This window comes from Aedes aegypti, chromosome 2 (assembly GCF_002204515.2).
Source record: "Aedes aegypti strain LVP_AGWG chromosome 2, AaegL5.0 Primary Assembly, whole genome shotgun sequence".
NCBI lineage: Eukaryota > Metazoa > Arthropoda > Insecta > Diptera > Culicidae > Aedes > Aedes aegypti.
In genome coordinates, this window is record NC_035108.1 from 23,936,312 (window position 1) to 23,937,761 (window position 1,450).

The following is a 1,450-nucleotide window of genomic DNA, read 5'->3' on the forward strand; positions in this document are numbered from 1 at the left end:
AGAGATTGGGATATTGCGCGGAGAACGGACGGAAGAAAAGAAATGCTACCGATCGATAGGGATGTCTATTTTGTACTGGTTTTGTGATGCTGGGTGTGTTATGAGTTATGTTCTTCTTCATCAGGTGAATGGGTGTTGTATAGTGTGTGAAATATTTGATTTACAGTTGCTCATTCAATTATGGTGACGGTTTGTATACTAATTCAATAGATCTGCTCTGAGGTGGAGTTCATGGATACTTAAATTTAAGACTATTTACTATGTTATCTATTTACAATATATACACATTGATCAAGATATTGATCTCTCAAATTATTGCAAAGTATAAAATAAAAAATGCGACGCATTAAAAAAGGAGTACGGCAAACCTATCCGGACTACACGAACCTTAGCAGTGGATTTTATAAATTGTCAATGGCGAAGAAAACTCTCAATTAATAACTCAGTTAAGTCGTAAACTTAGAAAGATTGAGAAGAATAAAATGAAGAAAAAAATCAATTGCGAACCTTTGCCTCATAGTGTGGCAAAAGTTCGCAATGAATTAGACAAGATAATGGGGTGCAAATAGTTTATAAAGGCTCTTTTTACGCCTATCTACTCTTCTTGGCCACGGAACATCCCCAAGTAGCACTGGTAACAAATGCAATGTTTTAGAAAAATAAAACAGATTACATTGCCGTTGCATTTCAGATAACTTGTAGCATATCTTATTGATGATTTTCAATTTTGGTTACTAAACTATTACATTGTAACTTACGCTTTGTTTACATTACATAGGTGTTGCATTTTTACTTGCATGTAACTTAACCTAGAGCTGTCAAAATGAATAAGTTACATTGAAATTGAATCTGTGGTTGCAAAGAAACAAATAACACACTAGGTTACATACAGATTGCTAAGTCACATGTGTGTAACAGCATGAAGTTTGTTTACCATTTGTCATAGGGAAGGGGTGAAAAAATGAACAGGATGGTAAAATGAACACCGATCTTGTTACACATGAACAACAAATTTCAATAATTTTTATTACGCACGGATGATTTAGAGCATAAATAAGAGTGTTTTTGTTGATACGGAGAAACATTAAAGTCAGAACCACGTTCAGTAATTGAAACTGATGTAATTTTAGGCACGGATGAGGTTTTTCAATGAGGTGAATATCGAAATGATATGATGTCGAAGCAGAAACCTTTAGAACTGTTTTCGAAGGGATTGTAATCATTCATAGATGTTTTTTTAGGACTGTGATAAAAAAAATAAAAAATGGTTGTTTTGCTCGTGTGTTTTACCACCAACATGAAATGAATATTTCCATAATATTTAAACGACGATGAAAGTATGTGAAACTTTAGCTGTCTTAGTCTTAATAGGCCAGGAGAAGTGGATGAACTTGTCATTCATTTTCCTGTCAAATTAAAAAAAAATCTACTTTTTCTCTGGGTTTTCACT